Raw genomic sequence first — 19,388 nt, 5'->3', positions numbered from 1 at the left:
AGACTGAAGGCTGCACTGTTGGCTTCCTTACTTTTGAGGCTTTTGGACTCAGACTGAGCCACTACTGCTTTCCTACCTCCTCAGCTTGCAGACGGTGTATTGTGGGGCTTCACCTTGTGATCCTGTGAGTCAGTTTTCCTTAATAAACTCCCTTTAATATATACATGTATGCTATTCTGTTCTTCTGGAGAACCTTAACTAATACACTCATATAAGTGGAATAATACAGTATTTGTCTTTTTGCGACTGGCTTATTTCACTTAGCATGATGTCCTCAAAGTTCATCCACCTTGTAGCATGTGTCAAAATTTCCTTCCTTTTTAAGGCTGAATAATAGTTTGTTGTATGTATGTATAATATTTTGCTTATCTATTCATCTTTCAATGGATACTTCTGTTGCTTCCATCTTTTTGTATGTATCCAGATGTGAACTTGCTGCATAATATAGTAATTCTATTTTTAATGTTGTGAGGAACTTCCGTACTACTTTCCACAGTGGCTATACTATTTTACATTTCCACCAACAGTGGAAACTCTCCGTCCCCTGGTCAGCAGGAAGTAGCCAGAAAGAACACGCCCCCTGGTCCTGGTCCTTTGTATAACTATAGGGATGGATTGACAGATTGGATTGATAACCTCCTCTCTAACCAGAGACATTCCAACTCCGCCGTAAACTTCTCCCCCACACAGAAACGTTCCAGGCCTGGGTTGCAAGATAACTCTGTCACCCTGAAACCAATAAATACTCTTAGTCTGTAAGAGAATGCTCCTGACTGAAATCGGCCGGAAGTCCTCAGGAGTATTTGACTGTTGAGCCACTTTTTGTGTTTCTTTCCTCATTCTTTAACTCTTAAAACAAGCACATCATCCAGAGTAGGGTATCCATCCTCTCAAGCATTTATCCTTTGTGTTAAATAATCCAATTATATTTTAAAGTTATTTTAAAAATACAATTATTATTGATTATAGTCACCCTAATAGTAGGTCTTATTTATTTTTTCTTTTTTTTTGGACCCATTAACCATCCCCAACTCCCCTACAACCCCCACTACTCTTCCCAGCCTCTGGTAGCAATAGTTCTACTCTCTATGTCCATGAGTTCAATTGATTTATCTTTAAATCCCACAAATAAGTGAGAATATGTGATATTTGTCTTTCTGTGCCTGACTTATTTCACTTAACACAGTAATCTTCAGTTCCATCCATGTTGTTGCAAATGACTGAATCTCATTCTTTTGTATGGTTAAATAGTACTCTATTGTGTAGATGTATAATATTTTCTTTATCCATTTATCTGTTGATGAACACTTAGTTTGCTTCCAAATCTTAGCTATTTTAAACAGTGCTGCAACAAACATAGGAGTGCAGATATTTCTTTGATATACCAATTTCCTTTGTTTTAGGTATACACCCAGCACTGAGATTGCTGGATCATATGGTAACTCAATTTTTAATTTTTTGAGAAACTTTCAAACTTTTAAAATAGTGGTTGTACTAATTTACATTCCCATCCACAGTGTACCAGAGTTTCCTTTTCTCCACATCCTCACTAGCATTTATTATTGCCTATCTTTTGGATACAAGCCACGTTAACTGGGGTGGGATTATATCTCATTGTAGTTTTGATTTGCATTTCTCTGATGATCAGTGATGTTGAGCACATTTTCATATGCCTGTTTGCTACTTTTATAACTTTTATATCTTCTTTTGAGAAATGTCTATTCAACTCTCTTGCCCATTTTTTGGATCAGATTATTAATTTTTTTCCTATAGAGTTGTTTGAAATCTTTATATATTCTGGTTATTAATCCCTTGTCACAGGAGTATTTTGCAAATATTTTCTGTGCGTTGTCTCTTCACTTTGTTGATTGTAACCTTTGCTGTGCAGAAGCTTTTAAATTTGGTGTGATCCCTTTTGGCCATGTTTGCTTTGGTTGCCAGTGTCTCCTTTTATTTGCATTTTTCTAATGATTTATATTGTTGAGCATCTTTTCATGTGCTCATTGGCCATTTGTATGTCATCTTTGGAGAAATTTTTATTCACGTTCTTTGCTCATTTTTTAATCAAGTTGTTTGCTTTTCACTGTTGAGTTTTAGGAGTACTCTATATATTCTAGGATTTTTTTTTTAATAAAATGCATGATTTGCAATATTTTATTCCATTGTTTTCTGCCCCTTTACTCTGTTGATAGTGTATTTTAATGTACACAGATTTCAAAAATTTCATGAAGTTTAATTTTTTCTTTTGTTGCCTGTATGCCATTTTATTTTATTTTATTTTACTTTATTTATGTTTTTGAGATGGAGCCTTTCTCCATCACTGAGGCCGGAGTGCAATGGCATGATCTCCACTCACAGCAACCTCCATCTCCTGGGTTCAAGCAATTCTCCTGCTTCAGCCTCCTGAGTAGCTGGGATTGCAGGCATACGCCGCCATGCCTAGCCAATGTTTTTGTATTTTAATAGAGCCGGGATTTCGCCGTGTTGCCCAGGCTGGTCTCGAACTCCTGACCTCGTGATCTGCGCACCACGGCCTCCCAAAGTGCTGGGATTACAGGCGTGAGCCACTGCTCCCAGCCCACTTATGCCTTTTTAAAAATATTTTTTAGGTATGAGCCACTGCTCCCAGCCGGCGTATGCCTTTTTAAAAAGATTTTTTAAAAGTATATCTTTAAAATAATATCCTAAACGTGATATCTAAGAAATCACCTTTATTTATTTAATTTTTTTGTTGTCTGAACTCTTTTGTATTTTATTATTATTATTTTATTTTACTTTATTTATTTTTAATTGTACTTCAAGTTCTGGGATACATGTGCAGAACGTGCAGGTTTGTTACATAGGTGTACATGTGCCATGGTGGTTTGCTGCACCCATCAACCCGTCATCTACATTAGAAATCACTTTTAAATTGAATACTGTGAACGCTTTGCCCTTTTTTTAATGTAATTTAATAGTTTTAGGTGTTAAATTTAGGTCTCTGATCCATTTTAAATTATTTTTTAAATTCAATGTTATATAAAGATTCAACTTAATTATTTTGTACATAGATAACCAGTTTTCCTAGGACTATTTGTTAAAAAAGATGATCCTTTCTCCATTGAATAAGTTGACATTCTGTCAAAGATTATTGGACCATATATGTGAGAGTTTATTTCTGGGCTGTATTCTATTCCATTGGACTATATGTCTGTCTTTATGCCAGTACCTCACTGTTTGGGTTACTGTAGCTTTGTAGTAAGTTTTGAAATCACTGAGGGTGAATCCTCCAGCTTTATTCTTCTTTTTCAAGATTGTTTAGGCTGATTGGGGTCCCTTGAGATTGCATATGCATTTTAGGATGAGCTTTTCTATTTCTTTATTTCTGCAAAAAGTTCATTGACATTTTAATAGAAATTGTACTGAATCCATAGATTGTTTTGAGTAGTATTAACAGCTTATTAAGTCTTCCAACCTATGAACATGAGATGTGTTTATATTTATTTATGACTTCTTTAATTTCCTTTGACAATGCTTTTATAATTTTTATTGTAGAAGTCTTTCCCCTTCTAGGTTAATTCCTAAGTATCTTATTCTTTTTGATCCTGTTGTAAATAAATGTGCTTTTGTAATTACCTTTTCAGATTGCTTATTGTTAGTGTCCAGTAATACAACCAATTATTATTATGTGTTAACATTATATTATGTTGCTTTGTTAAATTTATATGTTAGTTCTAACAATTTTGTGAGGGTGTGTGTGTAGAATCTCAGTGAATTTCCTATACACAATATTATATCCATTTTTTACAAATGTAATTTTACTGTTTTCTTTCTAATTTGTGTGCTTTTTTTAAACTTGCATATTTACTCTGGTTAACATCTCATTTTATTTCAAAAAACATTTTGATTTTGATTTGTTCATTATGTGTGAGACATCATACCAGATGCTTCTAGGGAAATAAAGGCTAATAACATGTATTCTTATTCTTTAAGGAAGTTTATGTTTAGAAACTTATTTGAGTGGAAACTTCATGAAAGCAAAGATTTTTGTCTGTTTTATTAATTGTTATTTTCTTTGCATTTAGAATAATGCTTAATACATAATAAGAGCTTATTGCCGATATTAATAAATAAATTAATTAGGAGGCTACTTGGAAAATGAAACAATAAAGAAGAAAGCCCACGACTAGACGACTGCAAAATGGAAAAGGAAATAGCCAGCATCTTGATTTAACATTTGGTCACTGAATATTATAGGATAAAGAGACAATTGTAAAATCCTATCCTCCAACCTGGATCTGAGAGCAGGAGATAGGCATGGTAGAAGGAATACCTTTAAATAGATTTTTCAAAGGCATTTAACTTTCAAAGGCATTAACCAATTTAACTGACATAATTCAATGATTACTTTAATAACTTATTTAAACAAAAATTTATTGCTATCCTACATACCAAAAACTATGCCCTCTGATGAGAAAATAATGATAAAATAATACAGAAAAGTTTTTTGTTCTCATGGAACTTTGTCTAGTAAGACAAAATTACTTTGTTGGGGAATATGGGGCATATTTTGATGTATGGAAGGAAAGTAGGAGACAAGGTCTTAGGATAGAGAGTAGGGTGGGGTCTACTTAAGTAAGGAAGGTCGATGAAAGCTTTCCTGAAGAGCGTGCATTTAGGTGAGGTCTGGTTAGTATGCAGGATCTAGCAAGGTGGAGCAAGGAAAGAGTGTTCAAGATGAATGGAAGAACCTGGGCAAGGGCATCATGTGGGGAGCAGCTTGATGTCTGTTGGGGATGTTGGCCAACCCATGACTGGGGCCTCATGACCCAGGTAGGGAGTGGCATTGGGGAGTTTACAGAGACAGGCAGATCCAGGTCATAGTGTCTTATGAGTTAGAGTAAGAATTTTAAAAATTGAAAGGGTCCCCAGAAATCATCTAATTCAAGTTGCAATCAAACAAAGAGAACAAGATTCAGTAATGTCACTGATGAATGACAAATGTGGGTCTTGAAAATGTGAAGATAAAAGTCAGGATTGCACTGTGATCTATTTGAAAAAGAAAACAAAGGATTTTTTCAGTGATAGAAAACTCATTATGTTATTAACAAATTTTTTAAAAAATACAGTTTTACCAAGTCAGTTAATTGGAGTTTTAGGAGCAAATGATAAAAGGTGTTCATAAAAGCCAGAGTCTTAGCTGTGCATTGTCTCATGAACCACAAATTACTATCGTATCGGAATGTAATTAAGTTCTTTTGACTGGATTGTCATTGCCATTATCTGCAATAGTTGAGAGAGACTGTGGATTTCTACATCAGTGGAAAAATGCTGTTTTCAATTCTTTGAAAATATTATTTGTTTAAACTTCCTTCTCAAATATATTACTTCAGTTTCAAAGAATAATTTACTTAGTTGCTTAAAAACAATGACCTAATTAAGCCTGTGCATTATGAATAAGAGAGTTATAAATGTTAAATCAATGTTCATTTCAAAGTTATATTGAGGTAGCCATTACATGATTAATTTATAAATATAAGGACATTAATTAGTAATTAAATTTCTAACACTTCAGTGGCATTTTATTTTACATTGTAAAAATTTCCTCCTGTGTTAGGCCAAAAACAGATATAACAGTTGTTCAACTAAATTGATCTAAAGGAACAATTAAAATAACAAAGTAGTCTTCAAGGGTGACTTTTGGCTCTCAAATATTATCTGGAGTCTTAAAGCCTGACTCATCTAATATAACTCCTAATGTAATGATGAACTGAAGGAAGAACTTTTAAAAATAAGGTAGGAACAGGAGGAAAGGCACCTGAACATTAGCTTCTAAATATATTTGATGTTAGCCAACAAAAATATTATTTTATATTATAGCCATTATATATGTGTATGTGTATGTATAAAACACACAGTATAATACACATGCAATGATATCTAAAACTGTGTGTACTCTAATAAGTGGGACACTAATATTTTCATATCTGCTCTTTTTAGATATATTGCATTCCATTCCATTAAAATAAAAGCTTATCTTCTTATTTTGATCAATGAAATTATCTAACCAATGGGGTGGTAACCCAGAACTTGATGATGGCACAGCATTCCAGAGAAGATAAAAGGTTAAACAAAAAGATAGAAAAGACAAGAGTGTAACTGTATACAGTAAAAGGGATTTTGTGCATTTCACCAAGGATCTGATGGTGAATTCATGGAGTGCTCCTTTTCCTGGGGTTTAAAAGCCCACCTGTGAGGAGGAAACTGGACGGGCAACATAGAAAACTAGGCCAGTTGCTTCCTAGCGAAATCTTAGCAAAGACAGAAATAAGGGGAGGAAATAAATTGAGAGCCTTGTTTGAAGAACAGAGGAGTAATGAATATTTGTTTAAGGAAGAATTGAAAGAGCTCCTAGTATCTTGTAAGATCTTGTGTCTGAGGAAGAGTCCTGGGAAACAGAAGGTGCAAGCAGCAAAAAGTGACTTTATTCTAAAAGGGAATAGAGTATCAGTCAACAGCTGTGGATGCCATGTATGGGTTTCCTAATGATGGTTCCCTAGAAATTTTTAATGTCTAAATTTAGTCTACCTACTTAAAGTTTGCTATATTGTTATAGAATAATTTCTGCTAATGAAGGCACGTTATATAATTTTGTAACAAAACTCTTGTTGAGTGAAAGAAAAGTAGATTACTTTCCATCTAATAATATTTCACCAAACTGGTTAACATGAGTTATCATGAAAGTTTGCATAAATATTTGATCTACACTGAGGCTCATTTGGGGTATTTTTTATGATTGTTTGCTTTGCTATAAATCACATCCCTGCATCTCTTGTCAGAACTGAGGTAATATCAGAGATGTGAGCACTGTGTCGCAAACTGCAGAAAGAAGGATAATCAGGTGATACAGTTGTTAGAAGCCTGATGTAGTGGAAAGAATGTATATTCCCCTGAGACATGTTTGATCTTGAGAATACCCTTGGACTATGAGTGAGTAAGTATTGAGAAGATGCCACTGATCATGTTGGTACCTCTGCAGTTTAGGAGGACAAGTAATACAGGAATCCCTTGAGCCAGAGTTACCTTTAAGATCTCCTAAAGCAGGAGTGAGCAAACTTACTCTAAAAAGGGCTCCACAGTAAGTACTTTTGCTCTGTGGCTCATACAGTTTCTGTCTCACCTTCACAACTCTGCTGTTGTTGAAATGAGCCGTGGGTAAACGAATAGGTGTGATTGTGTCCCAATAAAACGTTTTATTTACCAAATCAGGAAGAGGACTGGTTTGGTCTCTGGGATGTAGTTTGTTGACTCCTACCCTAGAGAAAATCTGAATGTAGGGAGAGCTACAATATTTTTGTAGAAAACTCTTTACTTATTTTTTTGTTAAGAGAACTCTTATTGGCCATTAAATTGTCCAGTTAGCCTCAAGTCTTGCAAAAGCTGATAGAGGAGCAAAACAAGAGCAGTTAGAGGCATATTTGCTTCCTGAGAAGCTCCACACTTAACAGCTTGGGCATTGCATGCAGCTGGGTCAAAGCAATTGTGCCTGGAAAGCCTCTTTGATGCTGCCTGAGAGTGTATTCCTCTCTCCTTGGTGTTTAGCACCTTGTTTCTCTTTCTGTCACAATTCCGTATCTCCTCTAGGCCAAAAGGTACTTCCTATAGCCATTAGGTCCTCTATTCGGTTCTTTATATTTCAGTTGTCCAGCATCCTCTATAAATCTTAACAATTTAAAAACTCAGAGGAGAAAACCACAGCCCGAATAAGTAGGCACAAGAGAAACTGGCTCCTGACTCCAAAGACAGCTGTCTTTCCACTTTCCTTTCTAAAGATTCATTACATTCCCAGTGAAAAACCCCTACCCACAAATCTGCTACAATCCAGTCTGCACCAATATCGAGCATGACTTTACTCTCCGCTTTGAAATGAGCGATAGACTTTCCAGTGTCACAGCAGAGAAAATGTTTTCTTCCAAAGTCCATCTCCACCTTCCTCAGATAACTAGGGCATTTGGTTCTTAAGAGAATCCTTCGGTTTCCACTTTATCCATAGCTCAGATTCAAATAACAGTTCAGTAAGAGCTTTCTCTCCATTCTGACTTTCAGAAAGTAGAAACATACTTTGGGGATATTATAGAGACAATTTTGGACAACTGTGGTGAAATTATTTATAATCTCTAGTCTTCCCTGAACTTTAGGTTGGATGTCTTCACTGGATAAAATGCCAGATACATCAGATTTCTGAGCATGCGTAACATAAAAGGACAAGTATAGTGGCTCAGAGGGTAGGTTCTGGAGCCACACTCCTTGGCTTAGTAGCTGAGTCCCTCCATTTCCTCATCTGTAAAATGGGGATAATTATAATACACCATTGGGTTGTTGTGAGGATTACAAATAAAGTAGTTGGAACAGGGCCTGGCATATCACAAAAAATCAATAAATATAAGAAAAAAGAGGTCTAAGATACATATAAATAAAGGAAAAGAGGGAGGAATAGATAGCACATATTCTCATGTAAAATTATACTAGTTTTCCTCTGTGGATCCATTAAAATTAAACAGTTCACAAGTATTATATCATTTATTTCCTCTGTCTTTGATTTTTCCTCTTTCTCCAGTGTACAGAGAAGAATCTTTGATTTTTATGATGTCAAAAATATATTCAGAGTGAGGTAGAAAAATTTTAAAAGTTTCTTGTGCATACTCTTGGTTCACAAACAGGAGATCTCAAACCAAAAGTGATAAGAAACCCTGCTCAGAGCAGTTACAGCGCAATTTATAAAGCAAGAAAGAGGAGGTATTTTGACCTTTTCTGTGATTGGCTGTTACACATTAATATTCTTTTTTAGGGCAAGTCGAGCTGTTTAAGCTGATCTGTCTATAGCTGATTGGTTTAATCTCACTGAATCATGCTGACAAAGATATAAAGCTTACATTTTCTGTTTCATTTATGATTAGAGCTAGTGTTTGGGGGAAGTCAGGACAAGTCAAATTTTAATTACACGGTTATGAGTGGTTGGACTTTAAATATATCTGAACTGTAGCCCGTACTTTTATTTTTGTTTTTTAACAATGGGCTTCATATCATTTGAGGAAGGTGATGGCTGTTGTACTGATTTGGAAACTTTGGTATTTGAGCTGTGAATTGCTTTTTATATGATGAAGTAGAAAATGGCATCATGATCAGAAGCCGATTCCCCTCTCTGTCTTAGTTTTCTAAAGTACAGAAAAGTTTTATAATATACACCTTGGAGAATTATTGTGTATATACAGTGGCAAACACAATAAAAAAAGTTCCAGTAGTTGCTCAGTAAATTAGGGATATTATGACTATTTTATTATGTTTTTATTCTCTGGTGACCACTACTTTTCATGTGAAACTTAAAGAAAAGAACAGTAAACTAGGAGGTTTTAATCAGAAATCTGAGTTCTGGATCCACCTGTGCCAAGAACTACCTATGAGACCTTAGGCAATTCACCTGTCTTGTCTGTATATTCCTTTTCTCTTTGAGAAGATGAAGAGGTAGTGTTAACCATGTTACCCTAAGTGAGGTATGGGAGGCCAGATGCACATCAAAAAGAGAAACCAGAAAGAGTTTCATAGTTTTGTTATTCACATTTCCCTGGGAAAAACACAGCCTTGCCACACTGGGAATGAGGGAAACACGAGGCAGGGGAAGAATGGGATGCTGTGAACAAGCACCTTTTTTTGTGTTTTCTGCAAGAAGAAAGGGGTGACGCAGGGCAAACAAGTTCAGTATTGGCTAATTTGCATAATATCAGCTGGCTCTGGTCATAAGGTTTGCCTCTTGTTATCTGGTACCTGGCCATGGGGCAATTAGGGCAGGTGCACAGTAGCCTGGACTGTGAGAGTCAGATAAGGGAAGTGGTTGAGATGTGAGCTTAATTGACTACTCAAGAAAGGTAACAACTGGCCTCTAGCCAGGGCCTCAAAGCTGGGTCAAGTCAGCACACAAAACGTTGTATTACGGAAGCTAAATTAGATGAATGTAAGATCCTTTCTAGGCTTATCTTCTGATTTGAGAATCAGTAAGTTGCTTGCTTGGCAATTGCTGGGCCAGAATATACTTGCCACACATGTGCAAGCAGGGATGGCATGGTCTTTCCTTGGTGGGATCGGCCAGGACTAGTGCTTCTGCTTACAGACTTGCCCACAGGAAGCAATGAGGATCCTTTCCTCTGGGAAAATAACTAGTCAAGAAGATCTGGCTTGGAGACAATAGTCATTTTCCAGGTTACAATAAGTTCTAGTTTCTCATCTTGTTCTGTGTCCTACAGACTGTATTCCAGAAGGACTTTCTATTGACTTTCTAAATAACAGTAGAATCTGGCCTCAAATGCTCAAAGGACGTTATACACTGATTACAAACTAATTGATATGTCAACCCATTCCTGAAACTGCAGTTCCCTTCAGGGTAGAAGGTAGCAAGCAGTAAGCACTGTGCAGCATCATAAAATGGCATCCTGGCTTGCAAAATAAAGACTACCTGATCTAACTCAAAAGTTGACAGAATGCAATTAATGACAATTTGAATCTAGCCTGGGGTGAAAGTGCAAAGTTTAAGAGAGAGCATAGCTTAGATAATTTCCAATTTACATTGGATCTTAGTATTTTGCTGGCATAATGTCTGCAATTTCCTAATTTCTGTACTTTGAAACATGTAACATTGGCATTTTAACTGTTTTAAGTGGAGGAAATAAGCTTAAAATGAAATAGAAAAATAATATTAAAAGAGAGCAAAGGCAGATCTCTTTTGGGAAATTCTAATTACAGTAAGTCTGGGCTCCAAAATACAAATTATACTAATAATCACATTCTAACTCTTGGCTTTTTTTCCCATAGTATCTTTTATTAGCTGATAAATGCTTATTGTTATCTATTTGAAGATTAATTGAGTTCCCAAACTAGAATGAAAGCAGGAATTTTATTTGTCTTGTTGACTATGGCACCTTTACCACCTACCACTTAATCGATAATTCAAAACAGTTGTTAAATATTTATATGCAAAATAATATTTACACATTTTAGCTACCATTAACACTAATAAAAATCTTTATTTGCAATAACAAAATTTAACAGTGTTGTTGCTGCACTTTTATTAACATATGATTTTGCTATGAAGATAGTCATACATTTGTAGACCCAAACATCTAAGTGAGAGCCTGGCAAACTTCAGTGAGGCACACCCAGTTGTTTTGCAACTCTCAAGTCAAAACCAACCACACGTGATATCAATAGATGGCCATTCTCTTTGTTGACTCATTTAGTAGTTCATTTGCTTTATTTTTGGGAGAATTAGCCTCATTCAGTGAATACAATTTTCAATTTTTTAATCTAACTCAAAAAATAGTTTTTTCTGGAGAAATGAGGATGAACTTTTAAGTATTAAGGTAGAGAATATGTGTGAATGTTGGATACCTATCCTAACTTGTCCCATGGTAAACACATCACACTCAACATAATAACTTATTTTATTGATGAATCATGGTCACAGTTATGAGCAAGCAATGATATAATACATATCTATCTGGAGATGGAGATGAATATGATGTGATGCATTGGGATATAGCCGCTTGTTCCAGCAGTGGCCTGAAACTTAATATTTTCTAAGAAGACCTCCATGAAAACTGGTTCTTTGCCCATTTTCTTTTCTCTTGAAGATGTACAGAATCCTAACATCCTCGGAACTACAAAGTTGACTATATTTTTGAAAATGAATTAGCAAATTGAAGACTAAAATACTTATTGGTTTTCTTATGATTCAACAATTATTTTATTGACTCTCTAAAAATGATAATTTGGCAGCACCAGGGAGAGGCCATTTCCTGATAGTCCACACCTATTAACATCAAAATGTTAACTGAATGAAGACCCCAGGGAGAAGCAACTTCCTGGGCATGCAAATTAAGAGACAAAAATAAGGAAGTGTGATCTGGGTACATCCACCTGAAAAAGGAAGAAAGACTCAGATGGGCATGCATGTAACTCCCTAAACACACTGGGCATGTTCAATTCCCTAGGGTAAGGACGACACTGCACATGCAGGAAGCCCACACTAAGGGAAGAATCATGGGAAAGAGGTGAACTTATAAAGTCCCAGGATCAAGGTTAAAGGCTCTTCTCTTCTGTTTTCTCTCTTGGACCTCAGTGGCCATTTGGATCTTTTCCAAGCATACCTCCCTTTCTTTCCTGTTCTAAAGTCTTTTAAAAAAAACTTCCACTCGTGCTCTGGAACTCACCTGAGTCTCTTTTTCTGCTTTATGCTCTTCAGTCAAAGTCTTTCTTCTGAGGAGGTAAGGACTGAAGTTGCTATGGATTCATATGGACACACTGTCAGTAACTCAGGGTAACTCAGATCTCTTCTACCAGTAACATACTCTATTCTAGGACCTATGCCAACTGTTAAAGATGTTTTAATAAACTGGTTTCAATACTATGTATTTTGTTGAGAAATTGGTTATCTGAGTTTTAAAAAAATGTATATCTCATGGTTTGATGATTGAAATAAACATTTAGTGTCATATCGCTGGATAAACAGTCTTGTAGAAAGAATAAAATGAGATCATTTATTGAGTTTAAGAAGATAACAAAATATGAGTGGATTGAAGAGAAAAGAAAGTGTATGAGAGACACAGTAGAGAATTAAGAATAAGTAGGTGATATGTAAAACGTTTGTTTAGCAACAGAGAGAGCCCAGATGGAGATAAAAAATAGATGAAATGAACATTTTTCTGTGCCTTTCTCTAGTATCTCTGTGCAATTAGATAGGTTTCTTATCTGGAGGATTTATGGGGACAAAAAATAATGTGCTTTCTTATCTCTCAGGGAATTAGACCCCATGAAAAAACTTGAGAATCTCATGAGCAACAGAAAGAGAAGGGGTTGAAATAGTGAATTTTTGAAAAATATTCAAATTTTTTGAAGTTCAAGAAGATGATAGATGTTGAGAAAAATTTCAGAGCAGACATGTGGAAATTTGTCTATCATAAATCTAGCATATACATGGCTTTGAGGGGCAAATCACAGTGGAAAATAACATAGGAAGTGATGAGGAGTATTGGATGGAAATGAGAGTTCCAAGAATAGTAGGAACTTAATGATACAGTATTTTGAGAGGAAGAGCAGAAATACAGTCTGTATTATGGGCACGCTGAGAATAAACAGAATATTGGGGAGGCGAGACGTTTGGCAGAAGATGGGCTTGAATATATATTTTAAGCAAATAATCTTCCATCAGTGATGTCAAGAATATATGAGACTATGATATTTTGTTTCTGGGTTCTAGGAAGAATTCCTTAAAAAACAAGCAAAACAACAACAAGAGGAAATACTTGACATTCTGGTATCTGTCGCAACTGGCTGGATATCTTCTGTCATTCAAAATCAGGATCATCACAAGTACTTTTACAGGGGCTAATAATGAATGATCTTTATATTTCACTGTGACCAGAGAAGGGTCTGCATTCAAAGCATGGGCAGCCGTAACTCTTAGTGACTCCTAAGGCACTACATCTCTCTCTTAATATGTAACTTGTTCTCTCCATTCCAGAAAATGCAGGTTGCATTAACACACCAATTTCTTCTTGTTAAATGACAAGTGCTTTATACTTGGTAGAAAGAAATTCTCTGTGTCAATGATAATTCCCAGTCTGGAGAGCATCAGATTGTTTTCAGCTTCCCCTGTTCTATTTATTCTACACAGTCATTTAGCCTTTAAGGAACAACTAAGAATACAAAACTAGAGCTTGGTTCTGGGCAAAGTCTAGACTCAAGAGACATCAAATAATTCATTATCTTTGTATTTACCAGTCCAGTCAGTTTTATAGTCCCTGTGCAACTGAGGTTGACACTCATTAGACTTCTAGTTTGCTTTTGTAAAATATCCCTTCAGTTGTTAGCAAGCAAAGGGAAGAGTAGTGACATCAAGTATTTGTTGAACTCTGTAGGATAAAGGAAGTCTGGAATAGCTGTTGTTTTTGCAATATTGGTCAGCTTTCTGTTACTGGGACCCAAGAATTTCCCAGAGAGTAGAAACTTCATGTATCTTTGAAGGATCGGAAGAGTCTGGGAATGGGGCTACAGTTTTGGAAGGATTATTAATATACTTTTAAATGCATAGCTCGAATTCAAATGGTACAAAAAGGATATCATGAAAAGTAGAATTCTGCTCTCCATATTTCGCCAGACTTCTCTGCCCAAGCCTGTATCATCTTTCAGTTTTCATTTCATTTTATTTATCTCGAATTCAAATGGTACAAAAAGGATATCATGAAAAGTAGAATTCTGATCTCCATATTTCCCCAACTTCTTTGCCCAAGCCTGTATCATCTTTCAGTTTTCATTTCATTTTATTTATCTGTGTGATGTCTAGAGATATTCAATGCATATAAGCATAGACCATGTATTTATATTTATACCTTTAGTAATAATAAATGGCAGCATGACTTGTAATAATAAATTCTTTGTATTTAGCAACCTTTTTGGAGATTATTCTTAGTCATCACATAAAGTTCTGCCTCATTCTTTTATAATGGGTTAGAAAGAATCCTAATTTATTTTCCCGTTATCTGTTGGTGAATATTAGGACATTTCCAATCCTTGATGTTGCCTGCAATACTTCAGTGAATATTTTTGTATCTATATCATTTTCTCCTATGTGAATATACTTGTAAGCTAAAGTGCTAGAAGTCAAATTTCTGGGACAAATGTTATATGAGTTTGAAATTTTTGCCAAACTCTCCTCCATAGAAGTAACACAGGATTGCTGGGAAGGGAAGAGCGTGGTCCCTTTAAATGATACGGAAGTGGGGAAGGGAAGTGCTGGGTGGAGGAGGGCGTGGTCACTGGCTAGGGCTCCACCCCCATGGACCTAGCTGAGGTCAGGCACTTCTGCCTTCCACCCGAATATTGCATTTCCCAAGACCACCCTGGCCCTCCATGCCTCCATCCTGTGCCTATAAAAACTCCAGGCCCTAGCAGGCACACACGCAGAAGTGGCTGGACTTCGTGAGGAATACATCGGCGAAGAAGATGCAAGTGGCTGGTCATGGAGAGGAGTTTTTGAGGAGCACCGACAAAAGAGCACAGCGAAGAAATCCCAGGATACAGAAAGCCTTCTATACTTGCAACAAGGTAAAGAGTCTAATTGAGCTGATTAACACAAGCCGCCTATAGACTGCAAACTGAGAGAGAACGCCCTGTGAACACACGCCCACTGGGGCTTCAGGAGGCCTACACATTCACCCCTAAACACTACCATGAGGTTGGAGCCCCACACCCTGCCCGTCTGTATGCTCCCCTAGAGGTTTGAGCAGCGGGGCGCTGAAGAAGGGAGCCACACCCCCATGGCATGCCCTAGGAGGGGGACAAGGGAACCTTTCCCGTTTCAGAAATAGCAATTCAAGTTTTTCACTAGCACTGTGTAAGATTATCTGTGAGTACATCCTTACCAACACAAGGTGTTTTCAGATGTTTTGATGTATTTTAATCTGACAGATTCAAAATATATCTCATAACTTTAATGTTTTAAACATCTTTTCCTATGTTAGGGTCACTTAATGTTCCTTTTCTATAATATTTTGTTCATTTCATTTGCCAAATTCAGGGAGAAAAACAGGGTGCCTTGAGAACAAAGCATTCTTTCTCCAAATTGTAAGAATTTAAAAATTTGCATAATTAGGCGTTTGCAACATTAACAAATATTATATTTATTAGGACAGTTTAGTAGATTGCTAAATTGAAGTTTTCAATAAACTCCAGTAGTACACAAAACTTTTTAAAAATGAATACCTAATTTAGTGGTTCTTTATGCCAATTTTATGTATTAAAAGCAAGTAACCATTTCAGACCTAAGACAAAAAGGAAATATTAGGAAGTGAATATCACTTGCTCCAAAGAATGAAATAAAAGGGTTGAACTGGGAATCAGTTTACTTTGTTGATGGCTTTTCATTACCCTACCACTGCCTAATCTTTGAGAAATGCTATTGTACATGGAAATAAGATCAAAGTATTTGCCAGAATATCAGACCACAATTCCTGTTTTGTAGTGAAGTGACTTTATGGACATGACCAAATCATCTAAGTTTCCTGGTTCCTACTTTAGCTATAAATATACAGAGTTGAATTTTGATGCTTGAAAAGTCCAAAGTTGGCAAACTTCACAAAAAATATGTCGTAACTCCAGATGTTCTAATAATAAGACATAAATTATTCAGTGGTAGTCACTAAACGTTAGAAATAGAACTAGTGTCATGAATATTCCAAACCCAATTTCTCCATACTCTAAGTAAATTTAATTATTCACTTGCTACTCTGAACCCCTATACTTGTACAATATTATTATAAGTTATCTGAAAAGTCTTTGTGCTTTGGTAGTAAGCAAAATGAATTCGCATACAGAATTTGTGTGACCGGATTAGTTGACTAGACACAAATGTTAATAATTATTCTTCCTCTAACAGTTTGTGTCCACACAATTGACTAGATTAGGATTGTCTCAATATGTCTAATGCAGTGATTTTCAACAATGAGAAGTTTTGCCCCCAGGGGATACTTGGTAAAGTTTGGAGAACCTTTTTGCTTTCACAAGGGCAAAGAATGGGGGTCCTACTGGCATCCATGCATGACAGCCAAATATGCTATTAAGCTGTCTACAATGCAGAGGATGGCCCCCCACAACAAAGATTATATGGCCCAAAGTGTCAACAGATCTGAATTCTAATGACAGAAGATTCAACTAGTTCTTAGATTACTAGATTACTATGAAAGAGACTTGATATAACTAAATATCAACTTTAACATAAACATGGAGAATTTGGGTCCAGTGGTTTTTCTTCCACAAACTGGGGCACATGTTGTCTTAAAAATGTGTGCCACTTTTTGCTTGCTAGAGTTGGTGAACTGAGATTTGTTACATTTGATGTAATGATACATTCTAGTTATTCAACCATTAAACATTTCCCCAACCTCAAGATGGTAAATTATGTCAGAGCCAATATTAAAACTCCAATCTGACACATATTTGCCAGTTATCCTGGTAGTTTATAATCAACCTTTGGAACTTTCTCTGGTATCCTTCTGACCTCCCAGCTACTCCTTTCCCACTCCTAACCAGCCTACCTCCAGCTGTGACTTCTTTCAGAAGATCTGCTTTCATTATTGCACTGTGGATGTCCTAGGGAAAAAAAATATAATAATTTATTTAGTGAACCTGTAACAATCAGAGCATGTTTGCTTAAAGTGATAAAGTGAAAAAAGTTCTGTTTTTATTCTATTAACATAACAAACTAATGAAACAATCCAAAACAGGCCTAGGTAATACAGCCACTTGTAGAGGTAAATGTTTGTATGTGTATAATATATTGAATCAACTGTGTGTTTGGCTTCATGAAGAAACAGTGACAGAGCAGTAATGGAATTTGGTTGTTTAATGCATAGTATACATATTGCTAATCTTTTAAAATTAACATATGCTTCAAGTGCATCTGGTTGTTTTAGAAATAGCACAGAAAATTCACAGTTAAAGCACATGTATGGTATGTATACTTGTAGAAGTGTGAAATCATTATAAGAGAATAATTGAGCAATTACAAGTTTTTTATGAGAAGTTCGATAAAAAGAATAGTTCTGTGCAATTATATTAGTCCATTTGCGCTGCTAGAAAGAAAGACCTGAGGCTGGGTAATTTATAAAGAAAAGAGGTTTATCTGGCTCACAGTTCTGCAGGCTATACATGAAGGATAGTGCTGACATCTGCTTCTGGTGAGGGTTTCAGGGCCCTTACGGTCATGGTGGAAGGCGAAGAGGAGCCATTGTGTCACATGGCAAAGGAAGGAGCAAGAGAGAGGGAGCAAGAGAGAGAGAAGGAGGTGCTAGTCTTTTAAACAACTAGATTGTGTATGAACTCAGACTGAAAACTCACTGATTACGTCAAGGACAGCACCAAGATATTCATGAGGGACCTACACTCACGACCTAAATACCTCCCATTAAGCCCCACATCCAACATTGGAGGTCACATTTCAACATGACATTTGGAGGAGACAAAACATCCAAACCATTTCAGCAATCAAAAGAACACATTTTAACAACATATGGCACAAATTTTCATGGTTTTGATTTTTCATGTTTTCCAACTCCCCATAGAAAGAGAAAAGAGAAGATAACTTGTTTTATGAGTTTTACAAATAATGGGCAGTTGAGAAAAAGTGTTTTTTTCCTTTTTTAAAAATTATGGTTAATACATTGTATTTGATAATAAAATTTCTGTTAACATATGTATCCTGCAGTTTACAATTTAGCCACATGTATGTTCACAAGAATTCTAAACTATTGTTGCTAAGTTTTGTGCTTCTTTAGGAAATGATGGTGAAACTATGTATTGATATTAATAGTCTATGATATACCATCTGCATAAAAAAATCACATTTTTAATAGCTTCTGGATCTCTCAGTAGTTCTGTTCATTTTATTACCATAGAAAACATCTTAAGGAAATGATGTTCAAAAGATTCTTGTGACCTCTGGGAAGACGTATGCCTATGCATCAGAATCCCAGTGGGGAATTTGCACTACCCTGGTATTTGGAGATAGCTAAAATTTTTCTGAGACTTTCTACAATCCTTCCACTGTACATTTCATTCCCTTTTTAAGGATAAATGTTCAATGAACCAAGGAAATTTAATGTATGTTTTAACATGCTTGTTGCCTTTATTGTATTTGTATATTTGGCTAAATAGCATATTTGATTCCAGAAAATATCTCTTGAATAGATAACAAAGTGCTTTGCAGAAAGAAAATAAAATTTGAGCATTGCAAACAATAAAATGAAAATAAAAAGCGTATTAAAGGTAGAAGATTAGTTACTTACTTTGCTGAAAAATAAATTCCTAGGTCATAAAAATTTCGAGTGTGATATCATGATGCTTCATATGGAATTGAATAAAGCCTGCAGATGGTATTACTGTCAGAAGATTAGCAAACTGAGAAAAAAAATCAAAATTCGTATGAAGTATCTATTCCAGCGAGGACAAATTGCTATCTCATTTATGAAAAAAAAAAGTCTAGTATAATTAACCTTCTACTAGCTGGCTGACTGATCCCCTAGGGTTTGTTACTTATTAAAGGATCAGGTCAGACACAGCTACTGGCAAATTGAACATTCAACTGTACTAGTAGCCAGGTCAGTCTTGGAGAGGGAAAATCTATTGAGTCCATGCATAACATCTGTTCTTTTCAACATGGACCCTTTGCTAATAAGCTTAATGAACACTCACTGAGTTGGCTGTACAATGAGGTAGATTAATATCCACAGAGCAGATCATTATATCCATTTGATTATTGAAAGCCTCATTTGCAGTGGAGACATTTTTAGAAAACGTTCACATAG

At 35.8% G+C, this 19,388-nt stretch overlaps 1 long non-coding RNA gene across 1 annotated transcript in view; it reads right to left on the bottom strand.

The window, feature by feature from the left end:
- The window catches only part of LOC126952108 (uncharacterized), a 33,933-nt gene extending 14,923 nt beyond the window's left edge, over positions 1 to 19,010 (bottom strand). The window contains exons 1-2 of the long non-coding RNA XR_007724797.1: positions 18,870 to 19,010; positions 17,121 to 17,175 (exon numbers count right to left, since the gene is read on the bottom strand). This is a non-coding gene — a long non-coding RNA (uncharacterized LOC126952108). The remainder of the gene's footprint in view (positions 1 to 17,120; positions 17,176 to 18,869) is intronic.
- Between the last annotated feature and the right edge of the window lie 378 nt (positions 19,011 to 19,388).

This window comes from Macaca thibetana, chromosome 4, assembly GCF_024542745.1.
Source record: "Macaca thibetana thibetana isolate TM-01 chromosome 4, ASM2454274v1, whole genome shotgun sequence".
NCBI classification, from domain to species: domain Eukaryota; kingdom Metazoa; phylum Chordata; class Mammalia; order Primates; family Cercopithecidae; genus Macaca; species Macaca thibetana.
Note: the sequence above shows the minus strand (reverse complement) of the source record. Positions and strands in the feature narration are given on the sequence as shown.